General features: G+C 47.9%; 8 non-coding genes across 8 annotated transcripts; all 8 read left to right on the top strand.

The window, feature by feature from the left end:
- The first annotated feature begins 1,407 nt into the window (after nt 1–1,407).
- trnac-gca (transfer RNA cysteine (anticodon GCA)) lies at nt 1,408–1,479 on the top strand. Its single transcript has one exon. It is a non-coding gene; the product is annotated as a tRNA-Cys (tRNA).
- A 455-nt stretch (nt 1,480–1,934) lies between these two features.
- trnac-gca (transfer RNA cysteine (anticodon GCA)) lies at nt 1,935–2,006 on the top strand. The gene has a single exon. It is a non-coding gene; the product is annotated as a tRNA-Cys (tRNA).
- A 4,202-nt stretch (nt 2,007–6,208) lies between these two features.
- trnac-gca (transfer RNA cysteine (anticodon GCA)) lies at nt 6,209–6,280 on the top strand. The gene has a single exon. It is a non-coding gene; the product is annotated as a tRNA-Cys (tRNA).
- Nucleotides 6,281–7,792: 1,512 nt separating this feature from the next.
- Nucleotides 7,793–7,864, top strand: trnac-gca (transfer RNA cysteine (anticodon GCA)). Its single transcript has one exon. It is a non-coding gene; the product is annotated as a tRNA-Cys (tRNA).
- A 2,587-nt stretch (nt 7,865–10,451) lies between these two features.
- trnac-gca (transfer RNA cysteine (anticodon GCA)) lies at nt 10,452–10,523 on the top strand. The gene has a single exon. It is a non-coding gene; the product is annotated as a tRNA-Cys (tRNA).
- A 1,512-nt stretch (nt 10,524–12,035) lies between these two features.
- On the top strand, nt 12,036–12,107 carry trnac-gca (transfer RNA cysteine (anticodon GCA)). The gene has a single exon. It is a non-coding gene; the product is annotated as a tRNA-Cys (tRNA).
- Nucleotides 12,108–16,296: 4,189 nt separating this feature from the next.
- On the top strand, nt 16,297–16,368 carry trnac-gca (transfer RNA cysteine (anticodon GCA)). The gene has a single exon. It is a non-coding gene; the product is annotated as a tRNA-Cys (tRNA).
- Nucleotides 16,369–17,361: 993 nt separating this feature from the next.
- Nucleotides 17,362–17,434, top strand: trnac-gca (transfer RNA cysteine (anticodon GCA)). The gene has a single exon. It is a non-coding gene; the product is annotated as a tRNA-Cys (tRNA).
- Nucleotides 17,435–17,511: the final 77 nt, after the last annotated feature.

The raw sequence follows: 17,511 nt of genomic DNA, 5'->3' as shown, positions 1-17,511 counted from the left end.
CCTCAAAGACACGAAGATCCGTGTTGCATCGTGAGATGTTGCAAAACATGCACTGCAGCGCTGAAACGAGAGCATGAAAGCATTGCACGTGCATACGGTCAGCGCCGAGGTCATCGGAGCAATATCTTCCGTCCATCTGGACTCTACCACTCAGCCATTTCCATTTCCGATGCAAATGCCATTGAAGTCAGACAGTCATTTTGGAGTTAGGTTCCACATACAAAACATCTGTGCTGCACGTAAACTGTTGAAAGGCGCAGACAAGAGAGTTGTTTTAGACAATTGTCACTGTAGTATGTGGAAAGTGTAAACATGCACCGCAGTTTTCTGTTGGGGGTATAGCTCAGTGGTAGAGCATTTTACTGCAGATCAAGAGGTCCCCAGTTCAAATCTGGGTGCCCCCTTCATAGAAGCAACTTCCCGGCACTGGAGCGGCTTTTCAAGTAACTGCCGTTGCCCATCCTGCACAGGAAACACTGAAGGAGGGGTGTTTTGCTACCACAGCAAGGTTCCTTCTACGATGAACACCTCAAAGACACAAAGATCCGTGTTGCATCGTGAGATGTTGCAAAACATGCACTGCAGCCCCGAAACGAGAGCATGAAAGCGTTGCACGTACATACGGTCAGCGCGGATGCACTCTATGAGTGCATCTGCGCAATATCTTCCGTCCATCTGAACTCTACCACTCAGCCATTTCCATTTCCGATGCAAATGCCATTGAAGTCAGACAGTCATTTTGGAGTTAGGTTCCACATACAAAACATCTGTGCTGCACGTAAACTGTTGAAAGGCACAGACAACAGAGTTGTTTTAGACAATTGTCACTGTAGTATGTGGAAAGTGTAAACATGCACCGCAGTTTTCCAGTGGGGGTGTCGCTCAGTGGAGCATTTGACTGCAGATCAAGAGGTCCCCAGTTCAAATCTGGGTGCCCCCTTTACACAAGCAACTTCCCGGCACTGGAGCGGCTTTTCAAGTAACTGCCGTTGCCCATCCTGCACAGGAAACACTGAAGGAGGCGTGTTTTGCTACCACAGCAAGGTTCCTTCTATGATGAACACCTCAGAGACACAAAGATCCGTGTTGCATCGTGAGATGTTGCAAAACATGCACTGCAGCCCCGAAACGAGAGCATGAAAGCGTTGCACGTACATACGGTCAGCGCGGATGCACTCTATGAGTGCATCTGCGCAATATCTTCCGTCCATCTGAACTCTACCACTCAGCCATTTCCATTTCCGATGCAAATGCCATTGAAGTCAGACAGTCATTTTGGAGTTAGGTTCCATATACAAAACATCTGTACTGCACGTAAACTGTTGAAAGGCGCAGACAAAAGAGTTGTTTTCGACAATTGTCACTGTAGTTTGTGAAAACTGTAAACATGCACCGCAGTTTTCCGGTGGGGGTATAGCTCAGTGGTAGAGCATTTGACTGCAGATCAAGAGGTCCCCAGTTCAAATCTGGGTGCCCCCTTTATAGAAGCAACTTCCCGGCACTGGAGCGGCTTTTCAAGTAACTGCCGTTGCCCATCCTGCACAGGAAACACTGAAGGAGGGGTGTTTTGCTACCACAGCAAGGTTCCTTCTACGATAAACACCTCAAAGACACGAAGATCCGTGTTGCATCGTGAGATGTTGCAAAACATGCACTGCAGCGCTGAAACGAGAGCATGAAAGCATTGCACGTGCATACGGTCAGCGCCGAGGTCATCGGAGCAATATCTTCCGTCCATCTGAACTCTACCACTCAGCCATTTCCATTTCCGATGCAAATGCCATTGAAGTCAGACAGTCATTTTGGAGTTAGGTTCCACATACAAAACATCTGTGCTGCACGTAAACTGTTGAAAGGCGCAGACAAGAGAGTTGTTTTAGACAATTGTCACTGTAGTATGTGGAAAGTGTAAACATGCACCGCAGTTTTCAGTTGGGGGTATAGCTCAGTGGTAGAGCATTTGACTGCAGATCAAGAGGTCCCCAGTTCAAATCTGGGTGCCCTCTTTATAGAAACAACTTCCCGAAGCAACTTCCCGGCACTGGAGCGGCTTTTCAAGTAACTGCCGTTGCCCATCCTGCACAGGAAACACTGAAGGAGGGGTGATTTGCTACCACAGCAAGGTTCCTTCTTTGATGAACACCTCAAAGACACAAAGATCCGTGTTGCATCGTGAGATGTTGCAAAACATGCACTGCAGCGCTGAAACGAGAGCATGAAAGCGTTGCACGTACATACGGTCAGCGCGGATGCACTCTATGAGTGCATCTGCGCAATATCTTCCGTCCATCTGAACTCTACCACTCAGCCATTTCCATTTCCGGTGCAAATGCCATTGAAGTCAGACAGTCATTTTGGAGTTAGGTTCCACATACAAAACATCTGTGCTGCACGTAAACTGTTGAAAGGCACAGACAACAGAGTTGTTTTAGACAATTGTCACTGTAGTATGTGGAAAGTGTAAACATGCACCGCAGTTTTCCAGTGGGGGTGTAGCTCAGTGGAGCATTTGACTGCAGATCAAGAGGTCCCCAGTTCAAATCTGGGTGCCCCCTTTACACAAGCAACTTCCCGGCACTGGAGCGGCTTTTCAAGTAACTGCCGTTGCCCCTCCTGCACAGGAAACACTGAAGGAGGGGTGTTTTGCTACCACAGCAAGGTTCCTTCTACGATGAACACCTCAAAGACACGAAGATCCGTGTTGCATCGTGAGATGTTGCAAAACATGCACTGCAGCGCTGAAACGAGAGCATGAAAGCATCGCACGTGCATATGGTCAGCGCGGATGCACTCGATGAGTGCATCTGCGCAATATCTTCCGTCCATCTGAACTCTACCACTCAGCCATTTCCATTTCCGATGCAAATGCCATTGAGGTCAGACAGTCATTTTGGAGTTAGGTTCCACATACAAAACATCTGTGCTGCACGTAAACTGTTGAAAGGCACAGACAAAAGAGTTGTTTTCGACAATTGTCACTGTAGTATGTGGAAAGTATAAACATGCACCGTCGCTTTCCGTTGGGGGTATAGCTCAGTGGTAGAGCATTTGACGGCAGATCAAGAGGTCCCCAGTTCAAATCTGGGTGCCCCCTTTATACAAGCAACTTCCCTGCAGTGGAGCGGCTTTTAAAGTAACTGCCGTTGCCCATCCTGCACAGGAAACACTGAAGGAGGGGTGTTTTGCTACCACAGCAAGGTTCCTTCTACGATGAACACCTCAAAGACACGAAGATCCGTGTTGCATCGTGAGATGTTGCAAAACATGCACTGCAGCGCTGAAACGAGAGCATGAAAGCATCGCACGTGCATATGGTCAGCGCGGATGCACTCGATGAGTGCATCTGCGCAATATCTTCCGTCCATCTGAACTCTACCACTCAGCCATTTCCATTTCCGATGCAAATGCCATTGAAGTCAGACAGTCATTTTGGAGTTAGGTTCCACATACAAAACATCTGTGCTGCACGTAAACTGATGAAAGGCGCAGACAAGAGAGTTGTTTTAGACAATTGTCATTGTAGTATGTGGAAAGTGTAAACATGCACCGCCGTTTTCTCGTGGGGGTATAGCTCAGTGGTAGAGCATTTGACTGCAGATCCAGATGTCCCCAGTACAAATCTGGGTGCCCCCTTTATGCAAGCAACTTCCCTGCACTGGAGCGGCTTTTCAAGTAACTGCCGTTGCACAGGAAACACTGAAGGAGGGGTGTTTTGCTACCACAGCAAGGTTCCTTCTTTGATGAACACCTCAAAGACACAAAGATCCGTGTTGCATCGTGAGATGTTGCAAAACATGCACTGCATCGCCGAAACGACAGCATGAAAGCATTGCACGTGCATACGGTCAGCGCCGAGGTCATCGGAGCAATATCTTCCGTCCATCTGGACTCTACCACTCAGCCATTTCCATTTCCGATGCAAATGCCATTGAAGTCAGACAGTCATTTTGGAGTTAGGTTCCACATACAAAACATCTGTGCTGCACGTAAACTGTTGAAAGGCGCAGACAAGAGAGTTGTTTTAGACAATTGTCACTGTAGTATGTGGAAAGTGTAAACATGCACCGCAGTTTTCAGTTGGGGGTATAGCTCAGTGATAGAGCATTTTACTGCAGATCAAGAGGTCCCCAGTTCAAATCTGGGTGCCCCCTTTATACAAGCAACTTCCCTGCACTGGAGCGGCTTTTCAAGTAACTGCCGTTGCCCCTCCTGCACAGGAAACACTGAAGGAGGGGTGTTTTGCTACCACAGCAAGGTTCCTTCTACGATGAACACCTCAAAGACACGAAGATCCGTGTTGCATCGTGAGATGTTGCAAAACATGCACTGCAGCGCTGAAACGAGAGCATGAAAGCATTGCACGTGCATACGGTCAGCGCCGAGGTCATCGGAGCAATATCTTCCGTCCATCTGGACTCTACCACTCAGCCATTTCCATTTCCGATGCAAATGCCATTGAAGTCAGACAGTCATTTTGGAGTTAGGTTCCACATACAAAACATCTGTGCTGCACGTAAACTGTTGAAAGGCGCAGACAAGAGAGTTGTTTTAGACAATTGTCACTGTAGTATGTGGAAAGTGTAAACATGCACCGCAGTTTTCAGTTGGGGGTATAGCTCAGTGATAGAGCATTTTACTGCAGATCAAGAGGTCCCCAGTTCAAATCTGGGTGCCCCCTTTATACAAGCAACTTCCCTGCACTGGAGCGGCTTTTCAAGTAACTGCCGTTGCCCCTCCTGCACAGGAAACACTGAAGGAGGGGTGTTTTGCTACCACAGCAAGGTTCCTTCTACGATGAACACCTCAAAGACACGAAGATCCGTGTTGCATCGTGAGATGTTGCAAAACATGCACTGCAGCGCTGAAACGAGAGCATGAAAGCATTGCACGTGCATACGGTCAGCGCCGAGGTCATCGGAGCAATATCTTCCGTCCATCTGGACTCTACCACTCAGCCATTTCCATTTCCGATGCAAATGCCATTGAAGTCAGACAGTCATTTTGGAGTTAGGTTCCACATACAAAACATCTGTGCTGCACGTAAACTGTTGAAAGGCGCAGACAAGAGAGTTGTTTTCGACAATTGTCATTGTAGTATGTTGAAAGTGTAAACATGCACCGCAGTTTTCCGGTGGGGGTATTGCTCAGTGGTAGAGCATTTGACTGCAGATCCCGAGGTCCCCAGTTCAAATCTGGGTGCCCGCTTTATAGAAGCAACTTCCCTGCACTGGAGCGGCTTTTCAAGTAACTGCCGTTGCCCATCCTGCGCAGGAAACACTGAAGGAGGCGTGTTTTGCTACCACAGCAAGGTTCCTTCTATGATGAACACCTCAAAGACACAAAGATCCGTGTTGCATCGTGAGATGTTGCAAAACATGCACTGCAGCCCCGAAACGAGAGCATGAAAGCGTTGCACGTACATACGGTCAGCGCGGATGCACTCTATGAGTGCATCTGCGCAATATCTTCCGTCCATCTGAACTCTACCACTCAGCCATTTCCATTTCCGATGCAAATGCCATTGAAGTCAGACAGTCATTTTGGAGTTAGGTTCCACATACAAAACATCTGTGCTGCACGTAAACTGTTGAAAGGCACAGACAACAGAGTTGTTTTAGACAATTGTCACTGTAGTATGTGGAAAGTGTAAACATGCACCGCAGTTTTCCAGTGGGGGTGTAGCTCAGTGGAGCATTTGACTGCAGATCAAGAGGTCCCCAGTTCAAATCTGGGTGCCCCCTTTACACAAGCAACTTCCCGGCACTGGAGCGGCTCTTCAAGTAACTGCCGTTGCCCCTCCTGCACAGGAAACACTGAAGGAGGGGTGTTTTGCTACCACAGCAAGGTTCCTTCTACGATGAACACCTCAAAGACACGAAGATCCGTGTTGCATCGTGAGATGTTGCAAAACATGCACTGCAGCGCTGAAACGAGAGCATGAAAGCATCGCACGTGCATATGGTCAGCGCGGATGCACTCGATGAGTGCATCTGCGCAATATCTTCCGTCCATCTGAACTCTACCACTCAGCCATTTCCATTTCCGATGCAAATGCCATTGAAGTCAGACAGTCATTTTGGAGTTAGGTTCCACATACAAAACATCTGTGCTGCACGTAAACTGTTGAAAGGCACAGACAAAAGAGTTGTTTTCGACAATTGTCACTGTAGTATGTGGAAAGTATAAACATGCACCGTAGTTTTCAGTTGGGGGTATAGCTCAGTGGTAGAGCATTTGACTGCAGATCAAGAGGTCCCCAGTTCAAATCTGGGTGCCCCCTTTATACAAGCAACTTCCCTGCACTGGAGCGGCTTTTAAAGTAACTGCCGTTGCCCATCCTGCACAGGAAACACTGAAGGAGGGGTGTTTTGCTACCACAGCAAGGTTCCTTCTACGATGAACACCTCAAAGACACGAAGATCCGTGTTGCATTGTGAGATGTTGCAAAACATGCACTGCAGCGCAGAAACGAGAGCATGAAAGCATCGCACGTGCATATGGTCAGCGCGGATGCACTCGATGAGTGCATCTGCGCAATATCTTCCGTCCATCTGAACTCTACCACTCAGCCATTTCCATTTCCGATGCAAATGCCATTGAAGTCAGACAGTCATTTTGGAGTTAGGTTCCACATACAAAACATCTGTGCTGCACGTAAACTGATGAAAGGCGCAGACAAGAGAGTTGTTTTAGACAATTGTCATTGTAGTATGTGGAAAGTGTAAACATGCACCGCCGTTTTCTCGTGGGAGTATAGCTCAGTGGTAGAGCATTTGACTGCAGATCCAGATGTCCCCAGTACAAATCTGGGTGCCCCCTTTATGCAAGCAACTTCCCTGCACTGGAGCGGCTTTTCAAGTGACTGCCGTTGCACAGGAAACACTGAAGGAGGGGTGTTTTGCTACCACAGCAAGGTTCCTTCTTTGATGAACACCTCAAAGACACAAAGATCCGTGTTGCATCGTGAGATGTTGCAAAACATGCACTGCATCGCCGAAACGAGAGCATGAAAGCATTGCACGTGCATACGGTCAGCGCCGAGGTCATCGGAGCAATATCTTCCGTCCATCTGGACTCTACCACTCAGCCATTTCCATTTCCGATGCAAATGCCATTGAAGTCAGACAGTCATTTTGGAGTTAGGTTCCACATACAAAACATCTGTGCTGCACGTAAACTGTTGAAAGGCGCAGACAAGAGAGTTGTTTTAGACAATTGTCACTGTAGTATGTGGAAAGTGTAAACATGCACCGCCGTTTTCAGTTGGGGGTATAGCTCAGTGATAGAGCATTTTACTGCAGATCAAGAGGTCCCCAGTTCAAATCTGGGTGCCCCCTTTATACAAGCAACTTCCCTGCACTGGAGCGGCTTTTCAAATAACTGCCGTTGCCCCTCCTGCACAGGAAACACTGAAGGAGGGGTGTTTTGCTACCACAGCAAGGTTCCTTCTACGATGAACACCTCAAAGACACGAAAATCCGTGTTGCATCGTGAGATGTTGCAAAACATGCACTGCAGCGCTGAAACGAGAGCATGAAAGCATTGCACGTGCATACGGTCAGCGCCGAGGTCATCGGAGCAATATCTTCCGTCCATCTGGACTCTACCACTCAGCCATTTCCATTTCCGATGCAAATGCCATTGAAGTCAGACAGTCATTTTGGAGTTAGGTTCCACATACAAAACATCTGTGCTGCACGTAAACTGTTGAAAGGCACAGACAAAAGAGTTGTTTTCGACAATTGTCACTGTAGTATGTGGAAAGTATAAACATGCACCGTAGTTTTCCGTTGGGGGTATAGCTCAGTGGTAGAGCATTTGACTGCAGATCAAGAGGTCCCCAGTTCAAATCTGGGTGCCCCCTTTATACAAGCAACTTCCCTGCACTGGAGCGGCTTTTAAAGTAACTGCCGTTGCCCATCCTGCACAGGAAACACTGAAGGAGGGGTGTTTTGCTACCACAGCAAGGTTCCTTCTACGATGAACACCTCAAAGACACGAAGATCCGTGTTGCATCGTGAGATGTTGCAAAACATGCACTGCAGCGCTGAAACGAGAGCATGAAAGCATCGCACGTGCATATGGTCAGCGCGGATGCACTCGATGAGTGCATCTGCGCAATATCTTCCGTCCATCTGAACTCTACCACTCAGCCATTTCCATTTCCGATGCAAATGCCATTGAAGTCAGACAGTCATTTTGGAGTTAGGTTCCACATACAAAACATCTGTGCTGCACGTAAACTGATGAAAGGCGCAGACAAGAGAGTTGTTTTAGACAATTGTCATTGTAGTATGTGGAAAGTGTAAACATGCACCGCCGTTTTCTCGTGGGGGTATAGCTCAGTGGTAGAGCATTTGACTGCAGATCCAGATGTCCCCAGTACAAATCTGGGTGCCCCCTTTATGCAAGCAACTTCCCTGCACTGGAGCGGCTTTTCAAGTAACTGCCGTTGCACAGGAAACACTGAAGGAGGGGTGTTTTGCTACCACAGCAAGGTTCCTTCTTTGATGAACACCTCAAAGACACAAAGATCCGTGTTGCATCGTGAGATGTTGCAAAACATGCACTGCATCGCCGAAACGACAGCATGAAAGCATTGCACGTGCATACGGTCAGCGCCGAGGTCATCGGAGCAATATCTTCCGTCCATCTGGACTCTACCACTCAGCCATTTCCATTTCCGATGCAAATGCCATTGAAGTCAGACAGTCATTTTGGAGTTAGGTTCCACATACAAAACATCTGTGCTGCACGTAAACTGTTGAAAGGCGCAGACAAGAGAGTTGTTTTAGACAATTGTCACTGTAGTATGTGGAAAGTGTAAACATGCACCGCCGTTTTCAGTTGGGGGTATAGCTCAGTGATAGAGCATTTTACTGCAGATCAAGAGGTCCCCAGTTCAAATCTGGGTGCCCCCTTTATACAAGCAACTTCCCTGCACTGGAGCGGCTTTTCAAGTAACTGCCGTTGCCCCTCCTGCACAGGAAACACTGAAGGAGGGGTGTTTTGCTACCACAGCAAGGTTCCTTCTACGATGAACACCTCAAAGACACGAAGATCCGTGTTGCATCGTGAGATGTTGCAAAACATGCACTGCAGCGCTGAAACGAGAGCATGAAAGCATTGCACGTGCATACGGTCAGCGCCGAGGTCATCGGAGCAATATCTTCCGTCCATCTGGACTCTACCACTCAGCCATTTCCATTTCCGATGCAAATGCCATTGAAGTCAGACAGTCATTTTGGAGTTAGGTTCCACATACAAAACATCTGTGCTGCACGTAAACTGTTGAAAGGCGCAGACAAGAGAGTTGTTTTCGACAATTGTCATTGTAGTATGTTGAAAGTGTAAACATGCACCGCAGTTTTCCGGTGGGGGTATTGCTCAGTGGTAGAGCATTTGACTGCAGATCCCGAGGTCCCCAGTTCAAATCTGGGTGCCCGCTTTATAGAAGCAACTTCCCTGCACTGGAGCGGCTTTTCAAGTAACTGCCGTTGCCCATCCTGCGCAGGAAACACTGAAGGAGGCGTGTTTTGCTACCACAGCAAGGTTCCTTCTATGATGAACACCTCAAAGACACAAAGATCCGTGTTGCATCGTGAGATGTTGCAAAACATGCACTGCAGCCCCGAAACGAGAGCATGAAAGCGTTGCACGTACATACGGTCAGCGCGGATGCACTCTATGAGTGCATCTGCGCAATATCTTCCGTCCATCTGAACTCTACCACTCAGCCATTTCCATTTCCGATGCAAATGCCATTGAAGTCAGACAGTCATTTTGGAGTTAGGTTCCACATACAAAACATCTGTGCTGCACGTAAACTGTTGAAAGGCACAGACAACAGAGTTGTTTTAGACAATTGTCACTGTAGTATGTGGAAAGTGTAAACATGCACCGCAGTTTTCCAGTGGGGGTGTAGCTCAGTGGAGCATTTGACTGCAGATCAAGAGGTCCCCAGTTCAAATCTGGGTGCCCCCTTTACACAAGCAACTTCCCGGCACTGGAGCGGCTCTTCAAGTAACTGCCGTTGCCCCTCCTGCACAGGAAACACTGAAGGAGGGGTGTTTTGCTACCACAGCAAGGTTCCTTCTACGATGAACACCTCAAAGACACGAAGATCCGTGTTGCATCGTGAGATGTTGCAAAACATGCACTGCAGCGCTGAAACGAGAGCATGAAAGCATCGCACGTGCATATGGTCAGCGCGGATGCACTCGATGAGTGCATCTGCGCAATATCTTCCGTCCATCTGAACTCTACCACTCAGCCATTTCCATTTCCGATGCAAATGCCATTGAAGTCAGACAGTCATTTTGGAGTTAGGTTCCACATACAAAACATCTGTGCTGCACGTAAACTGTTGAAAGGCACAGACAAAAGAGTTGTTTTCGACAATTGTCACTGTAGTATGTGGAAAGTATAAACATGCACCGTAGTTTTCAGTTGGGGGTATAGCTCAGTGGTAGAGCATTTGACTGCAGATCAAGAGGTCCCCAGTTCAAATCTGGGTGCCCCCTTTATACAAGCAACTTCCCTGCACTGGAGCGGCTTTTAAAGTAACTGCCGTTGCCCATCCTGCACAGGAAACACTGAAGGAGGGGTGTTTTGCTACCACAGCAAGGTTCCTTCTACGATGAACACCTCAAAGACACGAAGATCCGTGTTGCATTGTGAGATGTTGCAAAACATGCACTGCAGCGCAGAAACGAGAGCATGAAAGCATCGCACGTGCATATGGTCAGCGCGGATGCACTCGATGAGTGCATCTGCGCAATATCTTCCGTCCATCTGAACTCTACCACTCAGCCATTTCCATTTCCGATGCAAATGCCATTGAAGTCAGACAGTCATTTTGGAGTTAGGTTCCACATACAAAACATCTGTGCTGCACGTAAACTGATGAAAGGCGCAGACAAGAGAGTTGTTTTAGACAATTGTCATTGTAGTATGTGGAAAGTGTAAACATGCACCGCCGTTTTCTCGTGGGAGTATAGCTCAGTGGTAGAGCATTTGACTGCAGATCCAGATGTCCCCAGTACAAATCTGGGTGCCCCCTTTATGCAAGCAACTTCCCTGCACTGGAGCGGCTTTTCAAGTGACTGCCGTTGCACAGGAAACACTGAAGGAGGGGTGTTTTGCTACCACAGCAAGGTTCCTTCTTTGATGAACACCTCAAAGACACAAAGATCCGTGTTGCATCGTGAGATGTTGCAAAACATGCACTGCATCGCCGAAACGAGAGCATGAAAGCATTGCACGTGCATACGGTCAGCGCCGAGGTCATCGGAGCAATATCTTCCGTCCATCTGGACTCTACCACTCAGCCATTTCCATTTCCGATGCAAATGCCATTGAAGTCAGACAGTCATTTTGGAGTTAGGTTCCACATACAAAACATCTGTGCTGCACGTAAACTGTTGAAAGGCGCAGACAAGAGAGTTGTTTTAGACAATTGTCACTGTAGTATGTGGAAAGTGTAAACATGCACCGCCGTTTTCAGTTGGGGGTATAGCTCAGTGATAGAGCATTTTACTGCAGATCAAGAGGTCCCCAGTTCAAATCTGGGTGCCCCCTTTATACAAGCAACTTCCCTGCACTGGAGCGGCTTTTCAAATAACTGCCGTTGCCCCTCCTGCACAGGAAACACTGAAGGAGGGGTGTTTTGCTACCACAGCAAGGTTCCTTCTACGATGAACACCTCAAAGACACGAAAATCCGTGTTGCATCGTGAGATGTTGCAAAACATGCACTGCAGCGCTGAAACGAGAGCATGAAAGCATTGCACGTGCATACGGTCAGCGCCGAGGTCATCGGAGCAATATCTTCCGTCCATCTGGACTCTACCACTCAGCCATTTCCATTTCCGATGCAAATGCCATTGAAGTCAGACAGTCATTTTGGAGTTAGGTTCCACATACAAAACATCTGTGCTGCACGTAAACTGTTGAAAGGCACAGACAAAAGAGTTGTTTTCGACAATTGTCACTGTAGTATGTGGAAAGTATAAACATGCACCGTAGTTTTCCGTTGGGGGTATAGCTCAGTGGTAGAGCATTTGACTGCAGATCAAGAGGTCCCCAGTTCAAATCTGGGTGCCCCCTTTATACAAGCAACTTCCCTGCACTGGAGCGGCTTTTAAAGTAACTGCCGTTGCCCATCCTGCACAGGAAACACTGAAGGAGGGGTGTTTTGCTACCACAGCAAGGTTCCTTCTACGATGAACACCTCAAAGACACGAAGATCCGTGTTGCATTGTGAGATGTTGCAAAACATGCACTGCAGCGCAGAAACGAGAGCATGAAAGCATCGCACGTGCATATGGTCAGCGCGGATGCACTCGATGAGTGCATCTGCGCAATATCTTCCGTCCATCTGAACTCTACCACTCAGCCATTTCCATTTCCGATGCAAATGCCATTGAAGTCAGACAGTCATTTTGGAGTTAGGTTCCACATACAAAACATCTGTGCTGCACGTAAACTGATGAAAGGCGCAGACAAGAGAGTTGTTTTAGACAATTGTCATTGTAGTATGTGGAAAGTGTAAACATGCACCGCCGTTTTCTCGTGGGAGTATAGCTCAGTGGTAGAGCATTTGACTGCAGATCCAGATGTCCCCAGTACAAATCTGGGTGCCCCCTTTATGCAAGCAACTTCCCTGCACTGGAGCGGCTTTTCAAGTAACTGCCGTTGCACAGGAAACACTGAAGGAGGGGTGTTTTGCTACCACAGCAAGGTTCCTTCTTTGATGAACACCTCAAAGACACAAAGATCCGTGTTGCATCGTGAGATGTTGCAAAACATGCACTGCATCGCCGAAACGAGAGCATGAAAGCATTGCACGTGCATACGGTCAGCGCCGAGGTCATCGGAGCAATATCTTCCGTCCATCTGGACTCTACCACTCAGCCATTTCCATTTCCGATGCAAATGCCATTGAAGTCAGACAGTCATTTTGGAGTTAGGTTCCACATACAAAACATCTGTGCTGCACGTAAACTGTTGAAAGGCGCAGACAAGAGAGTTGTTTTAGACAATTGTCACTGTAGTATGTGGAAAGTGTAAACATGCACCGCCGTTTTCAGTTGGGGGTATAGCTCAGTGATAGAGCATTTTACTGCAGATCAAGAGGTCCCCAGTTCAAATCTGGGTGCCCCCTTTATACAAGCAACTTCCCTGCACTGGAGCGGCTTTTCAAGTAACTGCCGTTGCCCCTCCTGCACAGGAAACACTGAAGGAGGGGTGTTTTGCTACCACAGCAAGGTTCCTTCTACGATGAACACCTCAAAGACACGAAGATCCGTGTTGCATCGTGAGATGTTGCAAAACATGCACTGCAGCGCTGAAACGAGAGCATGAAAGCATTGCACGTGCATACGGTCAGCGCCGAGGTCATCGGAGCAATATCTTCCGTCCATCTGGACTCTACCACTCAGCCATTTCCATTTCCGATGCAAATGCCATTGAAGTCAGACAGTCATTTTGGAGTTAGGTTCCACATACAAAACATCTGTGCTGCACGTAAACTGATGAAAGGCGCAGACAAGAGAGTTGTTTTAGACAATTGTCACTGTAGTATGTGGAAAGTGTAAACATGCACCGCAGTTTTCTGTTGGGGGTATAGCTCAGTGGTAGAGCATTTTACTGCAGATCAAGAGGTCCCCAGTTCAAATCTGGGTGCCCCCTTTATAGAAGCAACTTCCCGGCACTGGAGCGGCTTTTCAAGTAACTGCCGTTGCCCATCCTGCACAGGAAACACTGAAGGAGGGGTGTTTTGCTACCACAGCAAGGTTCCTTCTACGATGAACACCTCAAAGACACAAAGATCCGTGTTGCATCGTGAGATGTTGCAAAACATGCACTGCAGCGCAGAAACGAGAGCATGAAAGCGTTGCACGTACATACGGTCAGCGCGGATGCACTCCATGAGTGCATCTGCGCAATATCTTCCGTCCATCTGAACTCTACCACTCAGCCATTTCCATTTCCGATGCAAATGCCATTGAAGTCAGACAGTCATTTTGGAGTTAGGTTCCACATACAAAACATCTGTGCTGCACGTAAACTGTTGAAAGGCACAGACAACAGAGTTGTTTTAGACAATTGTCACTGTAGTATGTGGAAAGTGTAAACATGCACCGCAGTCTTCCAGTGGGGTTGTAGCTCAGTGGAGCATTTGACTGCAGATCAAGAGGTCCCCAGTTCAAATCTGGGTGCCCCCTTTACACAAGCAACTTCCCGGCACTGGAGCGGCTTTTCAAGTAACTGCCGTTGCCCCTCCTGCACAGGAAACACTGAAGGAGGGGTGTTTTGCTACCACAGCAAGGTTCCTTCTTTGATGAACACCTCAAAGACACGAAGATCTGTGTTGCATCGTGAGATGTTGCAAAACATGCACTGCAGCCCCGAAACGAGAGCATGAAAGCGTTGCACGTACATACGGTCAGCGCGGATGCACTCTATGAGTGCATCTGCGCAATATCTTCCGTCCATCTGAACTCTACCACTCAGCCATTTCCATTTCCGATGCAAATGCCATTGAAGTCAGACAGTCATTTTGGAGTTAGGTTCCACATACAAAACATCTGTGCTGCACGTAAACTGATGAAAGGCGCAGACAAGAGAGTTGTTTTAGACAATTGTCATTGTAGTATGTGGAAAGTGTAAACATGCACCGCCGTTTTCTCGTGGGAGTATGGCTCAGTGGTAGAGCATTTGACTGCAGATCCAGATGTCCCCAGTACAAATCTGGGTGCCCCCTTTATACAAGCAACTTCCCTGCACTGGAGCGGCTTTTCAAGTAACTGCCGTTGCCCCTCCTGCACAGGAAACACTGAAGGAGGGGTGTTTTGCTACCACAGCAAGGTTCCTTCTACGATGAACACCTCAAAGACACGAAGATCCGTGTTGCATCGTGAGATGTTGCAAAACATGCACTGCAGCGCTGAAACGAGAGCATGAAAGCATTGCACGTGCATACGGTCAGCGCCGAGGTCATCTGCGCAATATCTTCCGTCCATCTGGACTCTACCACTCAGCCATTTCCATTTCCGATGCAAATGCCATTGAAGTCAGACAGTCATTTTGGAGTTAGGTTCCACATACAAAACATCTGTGCTGCACGTAAACTGTTGAAAGGCGCAGACAAGAGAGTTGTTTTAGACAATTGTCACTGTAGTATGTGGAAAGTGTAAACATGCACCGCAGTTTTCTGTTGGGGGTATAGCTCAGTGGTAGAGCATTTGACTGCAGATCAAGAGGTCCCCAGTTCAAATCTGTGTGCCCCCTATTTAGAAGCAACTTCCCGGCACTGGAGCGGCTTTTCAAGTAACTGCCGTTGCCCATCCTGCACAGGAAACACTGAAGGAGGGTTGTTTTGCTACCACAGCAAGGTTCCTTCTACGATGAACACCTCAAAGACACAAAGATCCGTGTTGCATCGTGAGATGTTGCAAAACATGCACTGCAGCCCCGAAACGAGAGCATGAAAGCGTTGCACGTACATACGGTCAGCGCGGATGCACTCTATGAGTGCATCTGCGCAATATCTTCCGTCCATCTGAACTCTACCACTCAGCCATTTCCATTTCCGATGCAAATGCCATTGAAGTCAGACAGTCATTTTGGAGTTAGGTTCCACATACAAAACATCTGTGCTGCACGTAAACTGTTGAAAGGCACAGACAACAGAGTTGTTTTAGACAATTGTCACTGTAGTATGTGGAAAGTGTAAACATGCACCGCAGTTTTCCAGTGGGGGTGTCGCTCAGTGGAGCATTTGACTGCAGATCAAGAGGTCCCCAGTTCAAATCTGGGTGCCCCCTTTACACAAGCAACTTCCCGGCACTGGAGCGGCTTTTCAAGTAACTGCCGTTGCCCCTCCTGCACAGGAAACACTGAAGGAGGGGTGTTTTGCTACCACAGCAAGGTTCCTTCTACGATGAACACCTCAAAGACACGAAGATCCGTGTTGCATCGTGAGATGTTGCAAAACATGCACTGCAGCGCTGAAACGAGAGCATGAAAGCATCGCACGTGCATATGGTCAGCGCGGATGCACTCGATGAGTGCATCTGCGCAATATCTTCCGTCCATCTGAACTCTACCACTCAGCCATTTCCATTTCCGATGCAAATGCCATTGAAGTCAGACAGTCATTTTGGAGTTAGGTTCCACATACAAAACATCTGTGCTGCACGTAAACTGTTGAAAGGCACAGACAAAAGAGTTGTTTTCGACAATTGTCACTGTAGTATGTGGAAAGTATAAACATGCACCGTAGTTTTCAGTTGGGGGTATAGCTCAGTGGTAGAGCATTTGACTGCAGATCAAGAGGTCCCCAGTTCAAATCTGGGTGCCCCCTTTATACAAGCAACTTCCCTGCACTGGAGCGGCTTTTCAAGTAACTGCCGTTGCCCCTCCTGCACAGGAAACACTGAAGGAGGGGTGTTTTGCTACCACAGCAAGGTTCCTTCTACGATGAACACCTCAAGACACAAAGATCCGTGTTGCATCGTGAGATGTTGCAAAACATGCACTGCAGCGCAGAAACGAGAGCATGAAAGCGTTGCACGTGCATCCGGTCAGCGCGGATGCACTCTATGAGTGCATCTGCGCAATATCTTCCGTCCATCTGAACTCTACCACTCAGCCATTTCCATTTCCGATGCAAATGCCATTGTAGTCAGACAGTCATTTTGGTGTTAGGTTCCACATACAAAACATCTGTGCTGCACGTAAACTGATGAAAGGCGCAGACAAGAGAGTTGTTTTAGACAATTGTCATTGTAGTATGTGGAAAGTGTAAACATGCACCGCCGTTTTCTCGTGGGAGTATAGCTCAGTGGTAGAGCATTTGACTGCAGATCCAGATGTCCCCAGTACAAATCTGGGTGCCCCCTTTATACAAGCAACTTCCCTGCACTGGAGCGGCTTTTCAAGTAACTGCCGTTGCCCCTCCTGCACGGGAAACACTGAAGGAGGGGTGTTTTGCTACCACAGCAAGGTTCCTTCTACGATGAACACCTCAAAGACACGAAGATCCGTGTTGCATCGTGAGATGTTGCAAAACATGCACTGCAGCGCTGAAACGAGAGCATGAAAGCATTGCACGTGCATACGGTCAGCGCCGAGGTCATCGGAGCAATATCTTCCGTCCATCTGGACTCTACCACTCAGCCATTTCCATTTCCGATGCAAATGCCATTGAAGTCAGACAGTCATTTTGGAGTTAGGTTCCATATACAAAACATCTGTGCTGCACGTAAACTGTTGAAAGGCGCAGACAAGAGAGTTGTTTTAGACAATTGTCACTGTAGTATGTGGAAAGTGTAAACATGCACCGCAGTTTGCTGTTGGGGGTATAGCTCAGTGGTAGAGCATTTGACTGCAGATCAAGAGGTCCCCCAGTTCAAATCTGGGTGCCCCCTTTATAGAAGCAACTTCCCTGCACTGGAGCGGCTTTTCAAGTATCTGCCGTTGCCCATCCTGCACAGGAAACACTGAA

Source organism: Chiloscyllium punctatum, chromosome 42 (genome assembly GCF_047496795.1).
Source record: "Chiloscyllium punctatum isolate Juve2018m chromosome 42, sChiPun1.3, whole genome shotgun sequence".
Taxonomy (NCBI): Eukaryota; Metazoa; Chordata; class Chondrichthyes; order Orectolobiformes; family Hemiscylliidae; genus Chiloscyllium; species Chiloscyllium punctatum.
The sequence above is the reverse complement of the archived record's forward strand: the minus strand, read 5'-3'. Positions and strand labels throughout refer to the sequence as shown.